Raw genomic sequence first — 18,397 nt, forward strand, 5'->3', positions numbered from 1 at the left:
GGCCCCCTAGACAGAGGCAGCCGGGGTAGACCAAGCACCATACCCATGGACCCCAGGGGACCCAACCCCACACGTGTGGACCATCTCCCCAAAGATGTGCCTAATTTACTGACCGTTCACACACGGAACCATCTGTGAGGGAAAGTGGGGTCCTCAGGGCAAATGGCCATGGCTGGGGGGGCATGCCAGGGAGGCCAGAGGAAGCTGATCCAGGCCCGTGTGGACCCCAACAGCAAGCATCCGCCTATCCTCACAGGCATGTGGTCCCAAGGACAGTAGTCCTATTCGTGGGACTGTGAGCTGTGCATGTGCACAGAAGGGCCCGGTGGCCAGGTGTCAGCCCACCCTGGACGTCAGCAGGCCAGGAGCTTGTCGTTGAACTGTGTGACGGCGCTGACAACACTGTTGGCCCCAATGAAGTCACCCGCAGTGATGTGGGTGCAGTGGGTACCGGGCCCTGGGCACTGCTCAAGGACTCAGAAGCCCAGGCAGGGCAGGTCGGGCAACGTCATGGTCTCCAGGGACTGGGAGGGAAACACCAACACATAGCCCAGGTTCTCCATCAGGCTGGTGCCAGCCCCACACAGCCTATCTGGAACAGTGCAGAGGGTGCGGGTGGGGGCAGACGGCTCACATCCCACACCTCCATCCCTGCTTCCACACCCCCCATCCCAGTCCACATCTTAGGGGTGTGGGGTGCGGGAGGAGGCAGTTTTGAACATAGGCTGCACGATCCTCACAGGCTCAGCTGGAACAGACTTGGGTTTTGTGAGCAGGATCTGTGGCGAGATGACTAAGCTCCAGCCAGAAGGTCAGAGGTTCAAACCCACCCTCAGCATCTGTGGGAGAATGAGCTGGTCCTCTGCTCCAGAAGATCAGAGCAAAATCCCTCGGCATTGAATGGATGCCGACTGACAGTGAGCTTGCAGGACAGGGCAGAGCTTCCCTGTGGGTTTCCCAGGCTGTCAGTCTTTACAGGAGCAGAGGGTCTGGCTCCCAAGGAGCTAATGGATAGGTAGATACATAGATGATATATAAACCCACTGACAGATGTTGACTCAGTGACCCTGCAGGACAGCAAAACTACCCATGTGGGTTCCCTAGGTTGTCAGTCTTTATGGGAGCAGACAGCCTGGTCTTTTTCCTCGGGGAGACCTTTGGGTGAGCAGCCCAAGGTGTAACCCACTGTGCGCATGACATGAAGTTCTCCCTTATAGCAAATAGTTCCGTTGGATTTCATACATTCACCACCCAGCAACATCACCACCTTTATCTTGTCCCCACATGCTCAGTGTTCTTTCTTTCCCTGGCCCACTTGTGCATGCACGCACGCACGCACGCACCCACCCACCCACGGAACTACCTGGGCGGCTGCCACTCTTAATGGTATCTAGGTGTCGGATGAATTCCCTGCTCTGGCTGGTCACAGCTCTGGGTGTCTGCTCACTGAGTCTGGGTCATCGTAGGACATCACCACCTGGCCGCCACAGGCCCACAGCTGTCACAGAGTGGGCATCTCTTGGGGGAAGAGGTGGGAGGGGGAAGCTGGAGGCTGCCTGCTGACACTGCCCACTGTGCCAGGGCCAGACAGTGACCACCTGTCTTCAGAGGTGGACTCACTCTGAGGGACCCCCATCATGCAGGCGGGAGTCATCAGAACCAGTGCAAATCACACATTAAAGGTCATTAATGGCCCTCTGAGTTCTCTGTCCCCAACCCCTCCGAACCTCTGAGCAGTAACCTCACTCCCTCATCCAAGAACTGTTTGGTGACCCCTGATGGTACTAACAGGTCAGAGGGCTGGATGTTCATGTGCACACATGTGTACATTGAAAGGAAAAAGGCTGGCTGACTGCTTCAGACACTGAGTCGATGGAAACCCTGTTGCATGCAGTTCTGCACTGATGCACATGGGAGCACTGTTGGGAGCTGGAGCAGGCACCCCGCTGCCATGGCTGCCTGGTGGAGTAGTGCTCACTACTGGCTGCTTACCTTGAGGTCAGCAGTTCAAAACCACCAGCTGTGCTGTCTGCTGTAAAGACTGACAACCTCAGGAACCCACTCTAGAGTAGGGTGGCTCTGCTCAGGATTCTAACGGTGTCCACAGAGCCAGTGTGACACAGACTGACCAGATGCAGGCCTCTAACCCTGTCCACAGAGCCAGTGTGACCAAGACTGACCAGATGCAGGCCTCTAACCCTGTCCACAGAGCCAGTGTGACCCAGACTGACCCCATACAGGCCTCTTATCCTGTCCACAGAGCCAGAATGACCCAAACTGACTCCATGCATGACTCTTACCCTGTCCACAGAGCCAGTGTGACTCAGAACGACTCCCTATGCACGGTTCTAACTCTGTAATGGAACCAGAGTGCCCCATACTGACCCATGCAGTGTTCTAACCCTTTCCACAGAGCGAGAGTGACCCAGACTGACCCCATGCATGATTCTAACCCTGTTAACAGAGCCAGTGTGACCCAGACTGACTCCATGCAGGTTTCTAACCCTGTCCACAGATCCAGTGTGACACAGAATGACCCCATGAAGGATTCTAACACTGTCCACAGAGCCATTGTGACGCAGACTGACCCCATGCAGTATTCTAAACCTGTCCACAGATCCAATGTAAACCAGACCGACCCATGCAGGATTCTAACACTGTCCAAAGAGCCAGTGTGACCGAGGCTAACGCCATGAAGGCCTCTTACCCTGTACAGAGCGAGTGTGACTCAGACTGAACCCATGCAGGATTCTAACACTGTCCACGATCCTGTGTGACCCAGACTGACCCCATGCAGGATTTTAAGACTTTCCACAGAGCCAGTGTGATCCCGACTGACCCCATGCAGGATTCTAACCCTGTTCACAGAGCCAGTGTGACCCAGACTGATCCCATGCAGGATTCTAACACTGTCCATGGAGCCAGACAAACCAGACTGACCCCATGCAGGATTCTAAGACTGTCCACAGAGCCAGTATGACACAGATTGACCACATACAGGCCTCTAACCCTGTTCATGGAGCCAGTGTGACCCAGACTGAACCCATGCCGGGTTCTAACGCTGTCCACAGAGCCAATGTGACCCAGACTGACCCCATGCAGGAGTCAATCCCTGTCCACAGAGCCGGTGTGACCAGATTGACCCCATGCAGGCCTCTAAACCTGCCCAAGGAGCCACTGTGACAGAGAATCATCCCATGCAGGGATCAAACCCTGTCCACAGAGCCAGAGTGATCCAGACTCGCCCCCTATGCATGGTTCTAACCCTGCACACAGAGCCAGTGTGACCCAGACTGACCCCCAATGAAAGATTCTAACCATGTCCACAGAGTCAGAGTGACCCAGACTGACCCAATGAAGGCCTCTTACCCTATCCACAGAGACCGTGTGACTCAGACTGACACCATGCAGGATTATAACCCTGACCATGGAGCCAGAGTGCCCCATACTGACCCCATGCAGTGTTCTAACCCTGTCCACAGAGCCAGAGTGAACCAACTGAATCCGTGCAGGGTTCTAACCTGGTCCACAGATCCAGTATGACCCAGACTGACCCCATGCAGGGTTCTAACCCTGTCCACAGATCCAGTGTGACACAGAATGACCCCATGCAGGATTCTAACCCTGTCCACTGAGCCAGTGTGACCCAGATTAACCCCATGAAGGCCTCTAATCTTTTCAACAGAGCCAGTGTGACCCAGACTGGCCCCATGCACTATTCTAACCCTGTCCACTGAGCCAGTGTGCCTCAGACAGACTCCATGCAGGATTCTCACCCTGTCCACGAAGTCATTGTGGCGCAGACTGTCCCCATGCAGTATTCTAAACCTGTCCACAGAGCCAGTGTGATGCAGACTGACCCCATGCAGGATTCTAACCCTGTCCACAGAGCCTGTAAGACCCAGACTGATCCCATGCAGGGCTCTATCCCTGTCCACAGATCCAGTGTGACCCAGACTGATCCATGCAGGCCTCAAATCCTGTCCACAGCCAGTGTAACCCAGACTGACCCCATGCAGGCCTCTAACCCTGTCCATGGAGCCAGAGTGACCCAGACTGACCCCATGCAGGATTCTAACCCTGTCCAAGGAGCCAGAGTGACCCAGACTGACCCCATGCAGGATTCTAAACGTATGCACAGATCCAGGGTGACCCAGAATGACCCTATGCAGGCCTCTAACCCTGTCCATGGAGCCAGGGTGACCCAGACGGAACCTATGCAGGACTCTAACCCTGTCCACAGAGCCAGAGTGACCCAGACTGTCCCCACGCAGGCCTCTAACCCAGTCCACAGAGCCAGTATGACCCAGACTGACCCCATACAGGCCTCTTATCCTGTCCACAGAGCCAGAGTGACCCAAACTGACTCCATGCAGGACTCTTACCCTGTCCACAGAGCCAGTGTGACTCAGACTGACTCCCCATGCATGGTTATAACCCTGTAATGGAGCCAGAGTGCCCCATACTGACCCATGCAGTGTTCTAACCCTGTCCACAGAGCGAGAGTGACCCAGACTGACACCATGCAGGATTCTAACCCTGTCCACAGAGCCAGGTGACCCAGACTGACCCGATGCAGGCCTCTAACCCTGTCCATGGATCCAATGTGACCCAGACTGAACCTATGCAGGTCTCTAACCTTGTCCATGGAGGCAGAGTAACCCAGATTGACCCATTGCCGGTCTTTAATCCTATCCACAGAGACAGTGTGACCCAGACTGACCACCCCCCATGCATGTTTCTAACCCTGTCCACAGTGCCAGAGTGACCGAGATTGACCCCCATGCAGGATTCTAACCCTGTCCACGATCCAGTGTGACCCAATGCAGTGTTCTAACCCTGTCCACGGAGCCAGAATAACCCAGATTTACCCCATGCAGGATTCTAACCCTGTCAACAGGGTCTGTCAGACCCAGACTGACACCATGCAGGCCTCTATCCCTGTCCACAGAGCCAGTGTGACCCAGACTGACCAGATGCAGGCCTCTAACCCTGTCCACAGAGCCAGTGTGACCCAGACTGACCCCATGAAGGCCTCTAACCCTGTCCACAGAGCCTGTGTGACACAGACTTACGCCATGCAGGCCTCCAACCCTGTCCACGGAGCCAGTGTAACCCAGACTGAACCCATGTCGGGTTCTAACGCTGTCCACAGAGCTGGTGTTAACCAGACTGACCCCATGCAGGCCTCTAAACATTCCTATGGAGCCACACTGACCGCGACTCACCCCATGAATGATTCAAACCCTGTCCACAGAGCCAGAGTGATCCAGACTTACCCCCCATGCATGCTTCTAACCCGGCCCACAGAGCCACTGTGACCCAGGCTTACCCCCATGCACAGTTCTAAGTTTATCCACATAGCCAGTGTGACACAGACTGACCCTATGCAGGCCTCTTACCCTGTCCACAGAGCCAGTGTGACTCAGACGACTCCATACAGGATTCTAACCCTGTCCATGGTGCCAGAGTGCCCCATACAGACCCCATGCAGTGTTCTAACCCTGTCCACAGAGCCAGAGTGACACAGACTGACCCCATGCAGGGTTCTAACCCTGTCCACAGATCCAGTGTGACACAGAATGACCCCATTCAGGATTCTAACCCTGTCCACAGAGCCAGTGTGAGCCAGACTGACCACATGAAGATCTCTAACCCTGTCCACTGAGCCAGTGTACCCAGAATGACACCATGCAGAATTCTAACCCTGTCCACGGAGCCATTGTGATCCAGACTGACCACATGCAGGGTTCTAGCCTGATCCACAGATCCAGTGTGACCCAGACTGACCCCATGCAGTATTCTAACCCTGTCCATGATCCAGTGTGATCCAGACTGACCCCATGCAGGATTCTAACCCTGTGGACAGAGCCAGAGTAACCCAGACTTTCCCCATGCAGGATTCTATCCCTGTCCACAGGGTCTGTCAGACACAGACTGACCCCATGCAGGCCTCTAACCCGGTCCACAGAGTGTGTGCCCCAGACTGACCAGATACAGGCCTCTAATCCTGTCCACCGAGTCAATGTGACACAGACTGACCCCATGCAGGCCTCTAACCGGTCCACGGAGCCAGTGTGACCCAGACTGAATCCATGCAGGGTTCTAACGCTGTCCACAGAGCCAGTATAACCCAGAGTTACCCGCCAAGCACGGTTCTAACCCTGTCCACATAGCCGGTGTGACACAGACTGACTCCATGCAGGATTCTAACCCTGTCCATGGAGCCAGAGTGCCCCATACTGACCCCATGCAGTGTTCTAACCCTGTCCACAGAGGCATAGTGACCCAGACAGAACCCATTCGGGGTTCTAAAGCTGTCCACAGAGCCAGTGTGACCCAGACTGACCCCATGCACTATTATAACCCTGTCCACTGAGCCGGTGTATCCCAGACTGACTCCATGCAGGATTCTAACCCTGTCCACGGAGCCATTGTGACCCAGCCTGACCCCATGCAGTATTCTAAACCTGGCCACAGTCCAGTGTGATGCAGACTGACCACATGCAGGATTCTAACTCTGTCCACATAGCCATTGTGACCCAACTGACTCCATGCAGGATTCTAACCCTGTCTACAGAGCCTGTGTGCCCCAGATTGACCAGATACAGACCTCTAACCCTGTCCATAGAGCCAGTGTGACACAGACTGTCACCATGCAGGCCTCTAACCTGTCCACGGAGCTAGTGTGACCCAGACTGACCCCATGCAGAATTTTAACCCTGTCCACAGAGCCAGAGTAACCCAGGTTGACCACATTCAGGATTCTAACCCTGTCCACAGGGTCTGTCAGACCTAGACTGACCCCATGCAGTCCTCTATGCCTGTTCACAGATCCAGTGTGACCCAAACTGACCCCATGTAGTATTCTAAACCTGTCCACAGAGCCAGTGTGACCCAACTGACTCCATGCAGGATTCTATCCCTGTCCACAGAGCCAGAATGACCCAGACTGAACCCATGCAGGCGTCTTACCCTGTCCACTGAGCCAGTGTGACTCAGACTGACTCCATGCAGGATTCTATCCCTGTCCATGCAGTGAGAGTGCCCCATACTGACCCCATGCTGATAAGGCGGCCAGACAAGCAGCCTTGGACACTTGCCCCTCTGCCTCCATAAATGCCCTAATTCCCCCAAACCAGCTCCCTCTTTCAGGCTACACACCAAAAGAAGTGGAAAAGCGAAGACGCAGGAATTCTGCCTTCGACCTGGTGGATGCTGGGAGAAAGACAACAAGCTCCTCTTGCCACAAAGGTTCCAGTTGAAAGTAATGAAAGCCTTCCACGACACCACTCACCGTAGCCATAAACCCTCCTTGACCCTACTCACTCAGCAGTTCTGTGAGGCCAACATAACCTCAACCATCAGGTCAGTAACTTCCCACGGTCTCACCTGTCAGACCAACAGCCCCCAAGGGGCGCTCAGAAGCAACCTTGTCCAACCTGTCCACCGCAAGGGATCCTATCCTGGGGAAGCCTGGCAGATAGATTTTACCCAGGTTCCTGCTGTCCAGGGATTTAAGTATCTTCTGGTGTTTATAGACACCTTTACTGGGTGGATTGAAGCGTATCCCACCTGCACTGAGAAGGCTAACGAAGTGGCTAAAAAACGACTTCAGGAAATAATTCCTCAGTCTGGGCTTCCCAAATCACTGCAGAATGATGACGGGCCTGCTTTCATCTCCCAAATCACTCACGCAGTCTCCCAACACAAGGGAATAAACTATCGTCTCCACTGTGCCAGGAGGCCTCAGTCTTTGGGGCAGGTAGAAAGGATTAACCAACACCCGAAGTTACCCCGAAGAAAGCTGACACAAGAAACTCAGATGAGCTGGAAAGATGCACTAACCATAGCTCTGCCACGTCTTAGGATTGCCCCATGGCAACCTACATGTTTGAACCCCTATGAAATTTTATACGGGTGGCCTTTCCTCACAACAGAGCCAGCTATAGACTCTGAGGTAGCCTTAATACACCAATGTGCCACTCAAGTAGCCCAGTGTCAGGAGGCATTCCATCAGTTTGGGCTCACTCAGACCCAAAGGGAGGAGAAGTTACCACCCTTGTTCCAGCCAGGAGATCTAGGATGGGTCCCCTAATTCCCAGCTCCAGCCAGTCTGGAAGGGATCTTTGCCAATAATTCTCTCTATGCCCACTGCTGACAAAATTTCAGGGCAGAGTGCTTGGATCCACTATACATAGGTGAAACCCTGGAAACCCTCACCATCTGACTCCTCTGAGACAGAGGCTGCAGACGGATACTCCTGTGAGCCACTGGACGGTCTTAGGATGGTATTTCATCACCACCCCAGGACAGATGATGGCTACACAGAGGATTCTACCTCAGACCCAAACACTCATGCCTGCTAGTCCTAAGATTTCCATTGATTTCCTGCGACACTAACCTAACTTCTAGGGCACTGCCACCTCACAATCTTACCCTTGTCTCAAACCGTTCACCTGTTTGTCCGTTTGTTTTTCCAGAAGTTCTCAGGTTAGCAAGTCCTCTGAACCAAGTGTGGCAGCTCCAGAACCACCATGTCCTGGACCACTTCGACCTTATTCATCCTGGGCCCTGAATGGACAACCCTTTCTAACAGAGTAGGAAGGGTATGGACCCAAAACCCCACCTCGCCCCTTTTGTCAGCAGGAAGTAGCTAGAGATGTGGTTGCCCAGTACCCCCAAAGATTTGGGTCCATATCTCTTGGGGGGATGTTAAGTAGTCTAGCATGGGCACTGCGACAGCCACAAATGCATGCCCAGAAGGTCAAGCTATGGAAACAAAGGAGTGGTACACTACATGCTCAGAGGTTCAGGTTTCCTGCCAGGTATCCATTGGTGGGCATTGCACCTGGATTGGCCCACCTAATTCAATTCAGCCAATGGGGCCAACCAGGAATCGTCCACCAGGCCTCTTGTGGAATGACTGAAAAGGCAGGAGCCTGGAGTCAACAGCATGACTCTGCAAGCAGCTTCCAGGCAGGCTGCACATTTGGGAGGAGCCCTGTGGGTGCCTGTGTAAACCTGAAATTCTAATGCTCTTAAAACTCACTTGGATCACAAACCAGGCTTCAGTGTGAATTCTTTCTTGCGCGGAGCCAAGAACCGAGGTATATCTATCCCAAGAGAGATCTAACATAAACATATACGCTTGTCCAGCAGATGGTGAAGCTGCGTGGCAACCTAAGTGGGGATGTAAAACTATGGTTGTTGGAAGCTGGGAACCCATCCACAGGGATGCTTATTCTCATTTTTGGCAAAATAATAATAATAATAATAAACCCTGCTTGTGCTCAGTAGGAGCATGTAACACTCTTAAGTGGCAAGTTAAAAATAACCAGAGTAGTTAACTGGGAAAACCTGGGGAGTCAAATTGTTTGTCAGTGAACCAGACCCTGGTGTCATAGTCACTGTTCAAAAGCGACTTGTTCCTAGAAAACCTGCCCAAGCCATTGGGCCTAACAAAGTATTAACCCCCTCCTGTTAAACCCAAATCCACAACCCGGTCTCATACTCCTAAAACCCTTACCACCACGGTGTCTCCCGCATTCAACCCAAAACCTAAACAAACCAAAATAAACTGCTCCGTGTTGCCAAAAGTAAAAACCCTAAAAACATTTTTTGCTTTTATAAATGCTACTAACCCAAATTTCACCGTTAAATGTTGGCTATATCTTAACCCGGCACCACCCTATTTTGTAGGCATTAAGTCCAACGATACCTTCTCAGTAGCCAACATCACACTGTGATTATAATAATAACAGCAGTGTGTGCAAGCGGTAGGAAGCCGGGATAGGTCAGACTTACACGGGAAAGGACACTGCTACCAAACCAGCTGGAAACCCCAACGGTACAGTCAGTATTGTGACAGTGTTTCTGTTATTCCCAGCTCCAAGGAACTCTTTCTGTTAGTAGCCCCACCAGTAATGTGGTTTGCTTGGTCTACTGGAGTCACTCCCTGCTTGTTCTCCAAAACCTTACTCACCTCTAACCATTCTGGACTTTGTATATTAGTTCATATTTTAGCCCAAGTGTTTCTGTATTCAGGGGAAGCCGGTGGCAGCATTTTAATACTTATTCCAGAGTCAAGAGCCCCTATATTGAGGGACTAGGCATTGCCGGGTCAGCATCAGTAGGGACGGCGGCCTTAATACAAAAAAAAAAAATGAAAATTATAAAATTTTAAGTCAGCAAATAGATGATTTACAGGATTTTAAAAATCTGTCAGTGATCACAAAACACCCTCAATTCCCAAACTGAAGTAGTACCGCAGAACAGACGCGGACTAGATCTCCTGTTTCTCCAACAAGGAGGCCTTTGTATGGCTCTGGGGGAAACTTGCTGTTTCTATGCCAACCACTCAGGAATGATCAAAAATAGTTTAACCTTAGTGAGAGAAAGATTGAGTGAGTGAGAAGGCAGAAGGAACCAGGAAGGTTGGTTCCAACAAATGTTTAAGTGGTCTCGACTCACCACCTTAATCTCCAGCCTAGCAGTCCCACTGCTTCTGCTTTTAATTAGTTTAATCTGCAGACCGCTAACTGATAAATTGGTGCAGTTTGTACAGGACCGATGCCAATCTGTTAAACTATTGGTGCTAAGTCGTATGAGTGACTGCACCTGGAAGATTCACAGGTGTAACAACAGGGAGGAATGTGATAGTTAGCCTAAGTGAAACCATTCTGTAGCAGCCTCCATTTTGTAACCAAACTGTGGAAATTCCCTGAAGCCTCCCCTGCCCATCATTTATCAGGGATTTCAGCTGTGATAAGGTTCCGGAAGCAGAGCGGCCCACCCTGATCCCGGAAAAATCCCAAGAATATTCAAGCTAACCGCAAGTTCTGCTTCTGTTCCTGCCTGCTTGCACAGCTGAAAAGCCCCGGTGTTTACCCCGCCCCATAAAAATCTAAGTCTGTAAGCAAATGGGGCCATTTTCTGCTCGGGGAAATGGTCCCTGCGCAGATCTCCTCTTTCTTTCCTATCCCTTTCCCGTAAACTGTTTTCCTTTACCAGAATCTGAGTTGTTCTTGTCCAGTTCATGCACAACAGCACCAGGGCCCGCTCGCTCCACCGTGCTGGGTGCCGGGTCCAGCAGCAGGTGTTTCTGCGCCTGCAGGGCTCCTCCCGCTCAGGAAGCAGGTTCTGGGTGGGGCTCACACTTACCCGCTCACCCCCCACATTCCCTAACCCTAACCCTCACCACCACCACGTTCCGGCACCCTGCTCACACATGTGCATTCACTTCCCACCCTATGCACCTGGCCCCAGCCTCTCCTATGCCCACTGCTCACGCCCCTCCCGCAGGTGGGCCCAGGGCTGGCAGCAACCCCTGGCTCCTGCCCTCTGCAGGCTCGGGGAAAGCGGGGTTCAGGTGCCACTGGCCCCCACCCTGGCTCCACACCTTTACTTGGTAAACCCTCAGTGCTGACGCGCGCTATAGCCTGACGTCCTGCAATAGTGAAGGTGGCAGATGGGCTGGGGGACCTCCAAGCATGGACATGGGGAGGGGCCACGTCAAAGGTCATGGGGCACGTACGTGAGAGGGGGTGGGGCTTCCGGGTGTTTGGATGGGGGAGGGGGAGGTACAGCACCCCCGAAGATGAAGCCCTCTCCCATCGCACGCTCAGGAGAGGGATGGATGGAGGGACAGATAGAGAAGTCATCACTGCCACCGAGTGGATGCACACCCACAGCTACCCTGCCGGACAGGGTGAAGCTGCCCCTATGGGTCTTCTAGTTTGTTGCTCTTCAGGGGAGCAGTCTGCTTTCTCCCACGGGCGGCTGGTGGGTTCAAACTGCCGACTTCTCAGCGAGTGGGTGGCCAATGGGTCACCAACTGGGCTACCACACTGGACCCTTCCTGGGTGCTTGGCTTCTCTGGAGCCCAGGTGGGCCCCCTGGTGCCCAGTCTCTTTACCCAGTTGGGCCTCATGGTGCCCCGGTGATATGTCCCAGGTGAGCTTCCTGGTGCCCAGCCCCTCTTTCCTAGGTGAGCTTCCTAGTGTCCAGCCCTCTCCCTGAGGTGGGTTCCCTGGTGCCCAGGCTCTCTGTCCAGGTTGGACACTGGTTAGCTGGCTTGTCTGAATCCCAGCTGGGGCCCCTGGTGCCTGGACTTTGTCCTAGGTGAACCCCCTAGTGCCCAGCCTCTCTGTCCCAGGTGGACACTGGGTACCTGGCTTCTCTGGATCCCAGGGGGCGCCCTGGTGCCCAACCTCTCTACCCCCGATGGGCCCACTGGTGCCCTGCCTCTCTGCCCTAGGTAGGCCGCCTGGTGCCTGGCCTCTCTGTCCCAGGTGGGCTCCCTGGTGCTCAGGTTCTCTGTCCCAGTTGGGCCCCCTGGTTCCCGGCCTCTCTGCCCCAGGTGGGCCCACTGGTGCCCAGTCTCTCTGCCCCAGGAAAATCCTGTAGTGCCCAGCCTCTCATTTCCAGGTGGACACTGGGTGCCTGGTTTCTCTGGATGCCAAGTGGGCACCCTGGTGCCAGGCCTTTCTGCTCCAAGTCGGCCCCCAGGTGTCCCAGTGGCATGAACCAGGTAGGCCCCATTGTGGCCGGTCTCTCTGCCCCAGGTGGGTGTCCTGGTGCCCAGCCTCTATCCCAGGTGGACACTGGGTGCCTGGCTTCTCTGGATCCCAGCTGGGCCCCTTGGTGCCTGGCCTCTCTTCCCCAGGTAGGCTGCCTGGTGCCATGCCTCTCGGCCTCTGTGTCCTAGGCGAACCTGCTAGTGCCCAGCCTCTCTGTACCAGGTTGACACAGGTTGCTTGGTGTCTCAGGATCCCTAGTGGCACCCTGGTACCCGGACACTCTACCCCAGATTGGCCCCCTGGTGCCCAAGTTCTCTGCCCAAGGCGAACCCCACAGTGCCCAGCCCCTCTGTCCCAGGTGGACACTGGGTGCCTGGCTTCCCTGGATTCCAGGTGGGCCCCCCTGGTGTCCAACCTCTCTTTCCAGGTAGATTCCCTGGTGATTGGCCTTTCTTTTCCAGGTAGACCCACTGGTGCCCGGCTTCTTTCCTAGGTAAATCCCTGAGTGCCCAGCCTCTCTCTCCCTGGTGGACACTAGGTGCCTAGCTTCTCTGGACCCCAGGTGGGCCTCTTGGTGCCCAGCTGTCCTAGGTGGATTCCCCTAGTACCTAGCCTCTCTGTCTCAGGTGGGAACAGGGTTCTTGGTGTTTCAGGATCCAAAATGGCCCCTGGTTCCCAGCCTGTATACCCCAAGTCTGCTTCATGGTGCCCAGGTTCGCTGTCCCAGGTGGGCCCCCTGGTTCCCAGGTTCTTTCCCTCTTTGCCCCCCTGGTGCCGGGCCTCTCTGCCCCAGGTGGGCCACCTGGTACCCATCTTTGCTGTCCAGGTGGGCCCCCTTGTGCCCAGTCTCTGCCCCAAATGGTGCCTGGGTACTCCTCTGGGAATCCCGGCTGAGCCTCCTCACTCACTGCACGGCCGGCCTCCAAGGGGCTGTTCTCAGCTCACAAGCCACATCCACCAGGGTGGCAGTGAAGGTGGCGTCAAGCTCATTGGGTAGCTGGGAGGGAAGCCGATGGTGTCCACGTACAGCATGGTCAGGCGCGAGGGCAGGGAGCCCGTGTAGGCCGTCGTGTCCAGGATGGCAAACAGCTGGTCCCAAGGCTGTGTGGCTGCGTCTCCCGTCAAGGCCTGGATCAGGCTGGTGTTCACTGGAGAAGGAGCGACAGGGCAGAGGTCACATGTGCAGAGCTTAGCCCAAGAAGCTAGCCCCCATCTCCGCTGGTGCGGTGGGCTGTTGAAGATGAGCCTGGGACACCCCACACGGGCAGTTGTCAGGGCCTCAACCCTTCTCCCTGCATGTCCCTGGAAGCGAAGTTGGCAGACCATTCTTGGAGCTGGCTCCAAGAGTAACCGTCTCTCCTCCCCATCGGCAATGGCTGGACAATGAGATTCAGGGAGAACATGCCAGCAGTGGAAAATCCCGGCAACTGTGGGCACAACGCCTGCCCAAAGGGAGCCTCCTCGGCCTCTCCTTGAAAAACCCACAACTCTCCTCGCTGTGCACAACTACCCTGGGCTATCTGCTAGACCACGGAACCTCGTCCGGGAGCTGCTTTTCCAATAAAGAGCTGGGACAGCCTCGTAACTTTTTCTGTTTGTCCTCGTGCCTCGGTTTGTCCTCACAAATCTGCCCTGTCCTAGAGGGTACAGGCTGCTGTGAGCCAGCACTGGTGCTGCGGCGACAAAAGGGTTTGGCTTTTGAAGTTGGAACTTGCTCCCGAAACACCCCAGCAAGGTCGAAGTCACTTTGGTATATGCGAACCAGTAACCAACCTGCTCACGGGGTCCATCCAATCTAGAGCGATCCCATGCAGGCCTCTAACCCTGTCCACAGGGTCAGAACCAGACTGATCCCATGCAGGGATCTAACCCTGTCCACAGAGCCAGAGTGACCCAGACTGACCAGATGCAGGCCTCTAACCCTGTCCACAGGGACAGTGTGATCCAGATTAACCACAGTGTGATCCAGATTAACCCCATGCAGGCCTCTAACCCTGTCCACAGAGCCAGTGTGACTCAGAATGACCCCATGCAGGATTCTAACCCTGTCCAGAGCCAGTTTGCCCCAAACTGACCCAATGCAGGCCTCTAACCCTGTCCACAGAGCCAGTGTGACCCAGATTGACCACAACTAGGACTCTAACCCTGTTCGCAGAGCCGGTGACCCAGACTGGCCCCATGCAGGCCTCTAACCCTGTCCACCAAGCCAGTGTGACACATATTGACCCCATCCAGGCCTCTAACCCTGTCCAGAGAGCCAGTGTGGCCCAGACTGACTCCAGGCAGAATTCTAACCCTGTCAACAGAGCCATTGTGACCTAGACTGGTCCCATGCTAACCTCTAACCCTGCCCATGGGTCTAGTCCCACACAGACTGATCCTATACAGGGTTTCTAAACCTGTCACTGTTCACAGAAGCAGAGAGCCTCATCTTCTTCCGGAGAAAAGGCTGGTGGGTTTGAACGGCTGCCCCTGTAGTAGGCAGCCCTGCGCTGACCTCACACCACCACCAGGGACCGTCCTGAAATGGACACAGAAACAAAACCCCCATGGCCAGCGAGTCCGTTACGGCTATGACCCTGTGGGTCAGGGTAGAACCTCCCTGTGGGTTCCCGAGACTGTCAGTCTTCACAGGAGCAGACAGCACAGCTCCTTCAGAGAAGCTGGTGGTTTGAATCACTGACATGGTGGTGAGGGATCCACAGAGACCCGCTGTACCCACTGGCTACTGAGGATTGTCGTGGTAGTTGATGGGCGTGGAGGCCTCCTGGTGCCACAGGCAGCCCACGTACCCGGTGTGGCAATTGCTGTCACGGGGGAGGCTGGCCCAGCCCAGGGTGACATCACCCTACCGACAGGCCCCCAGCCTGCACTGTCCCGGGCCAGGTCAATCAGCTGGCTGAGGCCCACAGGATGGTCAGGGGTTGATGTGTGCACGTAGTGGCCAGCCTTGCTTCCCAGTCCATCTCAGTCGGGACGCCCCACCGAAGCAGGGGCACATGACTAACGGGTGGACAGGGACTGCTTGTGAGGTGCCCTGTCGGGGAATGGTTCCCACGGGCGCTTCAGGAAGCGGATGGTCCTAGCACTAACCCACCAAAGCCTGAGGAAGCACCACGGTGGGGATGACCCGTCCTGACCACTGACAACAGTCGCTGTGGACCACAGGTCACTCCTAACCAGGCTGTGTACCCACTTCTCCTCCTCATCACTGTCTGTGTGCCCATGTCCTCATCACAGTCTGTGTCCACGTCCCCTCTTCAGTCTGTGCCCACATCACCTCATCAGTCTGTGTGCCCACATGCTCTCATCAGTCTGTGCACCCATGCCGATGCCCCCGATCATTCTGTGCGCCCATGTCCCCTCATCAGTGTGTAACCACATCCCCTCATCACAAGTCTCTGTGCCCACGTCCCCTCATCAGTTTGTGTGCCTATGTCCCCTCATCACACTCTGTGCCCACATCCTCTCCTCATCGGTCTGTGTGCCCACATCACCTCATCAATCTCTGTGCCCACATCACGTCCTCATCACAGTCTGTGTGCCCATGTCCACTCATTACAGTCTCTGTGCCCACATCCACTCATCGCAGTCTCTGTGCCCACATCCCCTCACCACTCTGTGTGCCCAAATCCCTTCATCACAGTCTATGTGCCCATGTCCTCTCCTCACCACTGTGTCCACATGCCCTCCTCACCACAATCTGTGTGCCCACGTCACCTCGAGATCAGTCTGTGTGCTCACATCACCTTGAGATCAGTCTGTGTGCCCACATCACCTCATTACCGTCTGTGTGCCCATGTCGACCCCTCAGTCTTTATTCCCCCACATCAACCCCCGCCATCTGGGCAACCCTCCTCATGCCCTAGTTTCTCACTACAGTTTGTGTACCCCATGAAGGTGACCATGGGGAGCTCGCGGTCCTGCAGCTGCTGGCGCAGCAGTCTCCGTTTGGTGACAAGGTTCTGAAGCGCCTCCTTGATCCGTGCCTTCCTGTCCTTCAGCAGATGCTGCACTTGCAGGAACTTCTCCCCTGCAGCGCCCGGCAGAGGGGGGGTGTGTGAGCATGGCATCTGCGCCTGTGTCCATGATGTAATCCCGGGTGGGGAGGAGAATGGGATCCTGGGCCTGCATGAGAGCCGTGAGCATGGAACCTATGGACGACGTCATCCCAGGGTGGGGGTGGGGGAACCATCCAGGGCATGTTCTGTGCCACCAAGTTCACATCACAACAGTGTCCCGAGCTCACCCTGGAGCAGGGGTGCCCATATCCTACAAGAGTGGTGTCCTTCTAACAGGGGAGGTGGGACACAGAGGGGAGATGGCCACAGAGAGACGGAGGCACAGGTTGGAGTGATGCGGACACAAGTTCAGGAATGTCCAGGGCCACCAGGAGCTGGGAGAGACCACGAGGAAGGACCCTCCCCTGGAAGCCTCCTGAGGGAGCCCAGCCCTGCCCACACATGGACCTCAGACTCCGGATCACCAGATCTGGGAAACAATGTTATTACCTCAAGCCTTGGATTTCTGTCCCCTTGCTGTGTCCCTCTGGACGCACGAGCCCTGAGGTGTGAACATGCCACAGGAACCCCAAGTCACCAGCACACCCACCCTCCTAGGCGTCTCGCAAGTTCCCCCTCCCAGACTCCCAAAGGGCAGGCCATGAGCACACACACCTAAGGTCATGATATAGTGAGAGCCCCCACCCTGTCAGTCTAGGGGGGATGGGTCCTACTTCGGGTCGGATCTGGTGCAGAAACAGGAGGGCATGTTGGCTGCATGTTGGCTGCAGAATCACATGCTGCCCCCGTGTCCCCCATGATGACACTGTCTGCGATGACCTCTGCTTGGCAGCCTCCTTGAGGTGCACCACAGACGAGGGCACCAGGCCAGGAATCTGCCACCAGCACCCACAGGGTGCTCAGCAATGAGGGTCAGCAGTCCACCCTAGGGCTTACCGCTGCCCAACACTGTCTTCCGCTGTCCATGATACACCAATGCCCCACTGTCCATGACTCATCACAGCCACAGTCCTCTAGTGTCTATGATCCTCTGTTGTCTGTGCTGTGTCAGGGTGGGAGGTGCCAAGGCTGCCAGCATCCACCTGAGCAGGGGATCTCAGAGTCTTTGGGAAACCAACACTGAGAGACATATGGCGAGGACTATAGTCCCCAACTTTTAACAGAGGGAATCTGGAAAGCTAGCCTTCCCTGGTAGGAACGCCTCCACCTTGGTGAGTCAGAGCTAAGTGCAAGTACACCATCCTGCTTTAAATATCGTTCCCAGCGATTCCCCTGACCAGCTATGCTGCCTTAAAGTGAGCACAGGGTTGATTTTAGATCCCTACAGGAGCAGACACCCTGTTGCTACCTCTTCCTGCCCTGTCAACCAGCCCCACTCGCACCTTCCCCCAATGCAGGTCTGAGGTTTCCTCACCTGTGAGCTCAGGGACCGGACTGTTGATGCCACCCACCTTGTGACAGTATGTGATGATTGAATATGCATGTCTTTTGGCTAACTGTAAATATCCCAAGATAGTAAAGACAGCCTCTCTTCTCTCCCACTTCCACATGGATCACCAAGAGGGGCTGAGGTGAGCATGCTACCATAAAATGTATCTTACTCCTACATTTAATCTCTCCCTTATCTGTCCTATTCTCTTTGATTTTACTGTAATCTTTTTATGTTATAACCGTACAACTGGGCCTACTGGTTGTCAGAAGCTGGTTTCCTCTAACAAGAGTCTACCTGAGCTGGTTGTCAGAAGCTGGTTTCAGAAGCTGGTTGTCAGAAGCTAGTTTGTCAGAAGCTGGTTTCCTCTAACAAGAGTTGGTTGTCAGAAGCTGGTTTCCTCTAACAAGAGTCTACCTGAGCAG

General features: G+C 54.7%; 1 pseudogene; it reads right to left on the bottom strand.

The window, feature by feature from the left end:
• Positions 1-476: 476 nt before the first annotated feature.
• Positions 477-18,397, bottom strand: part of LOC142461059 (putative GTP-binding protein 6) — a 28,316-nt pseudogene continuing 10,395 nt past the window's right edge.

This window comes from Tenrec ecaudatus, chromosome 11 (genome assembly GCF_050624435.1).
Source record: "Tenrec ecaudatus isolate mTenEca1 chromosome 11, mTenEca1.hap1, whole genome shotgun sequence".
Classification (NCBI taxonomy): Eukaryota; Metazoa; Chordata; class Mammalia; order Afrosoricida; family Tenrecidae; genus Tenrec; species Tenrec ecaudatus.